Source organism: Mandrillus leucophaeus, unplaced genomic scaffold (genome assembly GCF_000951045.1).
Source record: "Mandrillus leucophaeus isolate KB7577 unplaced genomic scaffold, Mleu.le_1.0 Scaffold78, whole genome shotgun sequence".
NCBI lineage: Eukaryota > Metazoa > Chordata > Mammalia > Primates > Cercopithecidae > Mandrillus > Mandrillus leucophaeus.
The window spans coordinates 577,566-579,874 of record NW_012108474.1 but is presented as its reverse complement, the minus strand read 5'-3'; positions in this window follow the sequence as shown (position 1 = coordinate 579,874).

Here is a 2,309-nt window from a genome sequence, read left to right as displayed (position 1 = left end):
GAGCAGGGCTGGTCAGCTGAGAGTCCGGAGAGACGGTTTGGTTGTGGTCTGATTCTGTGGCGAGATTTACAAGTGGGAGGTTGGGTGACGATTGCTCCGGGGCTAGAAACTCTAAGCCAGTCTCAGCAAGACCTACAAGGCCAGGGCCAGTGCCCCTTAGAGGATATTCATGCTCCAGGAAAGCCAAGAATGGGCCTCCGTCATGCTCTACATGGTGCAGTAGGGACACCTGTGTCCCACGTGGAGCTCGGCTTCTAGCTGCAGTCAGGGCAGAAGCTGGCAGGAGGCGTTTACTTCTGTCCTTGGAAGCTTTTGGTAAGGACACTTCATTCCTGTGTCTTGGACACCCCCCTCTAGGTCTGCTGCCCCCTCTGTGAAGACAGGCAGGGCAGCTAGATGCGCCGTTCCCAGCCTATATCCATGCAAAGGCATCCCAAGGGCAGGAAATGCGTCCTCGGGGCCAGTGGGGGTCTGGGGGCACAGAGGGCTGCAGAGTGACAGCTGGTTCTCCTCTGGCAGATTACTGGCCAAATGTGGCTTTCGAACCACAGGAGAGGGTGCAGTCAAGGGTTGACTCAGGGACTGCAGGTTCCCTCCCCTTCCCAGTCCTTCCCTGGCACTGCCTAGGTGGCTCCCTGGCCAGGGGCCGGTGATCTAGCCGGCAGAAGGTTCATGGCCTTATAACCTCCCAACCAGAGAAGCAGCTGCAGTTGAGCCTGTGGATCTGATGCTGAGGGCCCTGCCAGCTCACTGCAGAGTGGTCAGTTCTGGCCAGTTTTGCTAAGCCAGGCCCATTTGGGGTGAGGAGAGGGTGGGAGCACCCCAGCCCTCCCCAGTAGCTTGTCATGGTGGAGGAGGAAGCCCATTCACCCAGAAGAGGGCCTCAGGAGGCATCTTCAAGATGACTGAAGTTGCCCTGCACAAGGGGAGAGCTGGAGGGAATGGGTGCGATGAGAGAAGAGTCTCGTGCATCCGTGAGGCCAGCCTGTGATTGTCTTGAAGATTCTGAGTCACAAGACATCAGGCACACAGGCGTGAATTGTAAATGCCTGCACAGCAGAAGGTAAGTGACTCTGGATTATCCAGACCATTGACCGAGCCCTGCTCCATGCCAGTGCAGTCCTGGCCTGAGGACACAACCCTCACATCCAGACAGACCTGAGCAGCTAATGCACGTGCGCAGAAGAGCCAAGAGGCGAACCGTGAATCCCCCCCTTGAGGAGAAGAGGATGGGGAGGGCCAAACAGAAAGAACTGAGACTGGAGGCATCTGTTTAGGCACCCAGAGAAAGTCTCACTTGGACATAGCAGCAAATAGAACAGACGCCAGTGCCATCATGGAGCCGAGACTTGAGCACACAGGGACCTTGGCGTGGAGCACGAGGGTGCCAAGGCCTGCAGGTGGCCGACTTGTGTGCTCTGGTGCCATGCTCAGATTTGACGGGATGACCCTGCTATCACCTGCTTTGTGAGCCACACAGGCCTGCGTCAGAGACTATGGACCACCAGCCTGGGCAACACAGATAGTGAGACCCGTCTCCACTTAGAAGATAATTAGGCAGCTGTGGTGGTGCATGCTTGTGGTTCCTGCTACTCGGGAGGCAGAGGCAGGAGCATCGCTTGAGTGTGGGAGGTTGAGGTTGCAGTGAGCTGGGATGGCACATGGCGCTCCAGCCTGGGTAACAGAGTGAGCCCGTCTCAAAAAAAGAACGGGTGGCCCAACAGGTGAAAACAATGGACGAGGCCCCGGGAGAAGTCCCTGCCCTTCTCTGCACCACTGCCTCCCGGTTCCTGGACTGCCAGCAGGTAGAGGGGCCAGGATGCCGTCCGGGGGGCCTGCTGAGGGGGTCCAACCTTCCTATACCTGCCCTTTAGCAGAGGCAGGCTGGGGCGGTCCTCATGTGAGGGGCTCTTGTTCCAGGGCAGGGGCAGAGCCGCTCCTCTCCATTCTGCCAGGCAAGACTCCTTAGTGCTCTTCCGTTGGGCAGAACTGACCAAGACTCAGAACATTCAATGTCAGCAGCCAGCTGGGGACAGGATCTGCCTGCACAGTTGAGGGTTGGGGGCGGGGGACACTCTAGAGGGACACGTTCAGGCCTCCCGGGGGGGTGCGGGCTTCTGGGCACGTCCACCAGGCATGCACACTGGCCACCCCACCCTGCTCTCGCTCACCGACAAGGTCTCTGGCAGCCCTTACGGGAATGTTTCCATTTCATCCTGTGTCCTCCTGTCTCAAACTCCTTTGGGCTAGAGACCCCAATGGGTCATCGAGGTGGGGCCAGCTGGACTGTGTACAGGCTTCACGTTTAA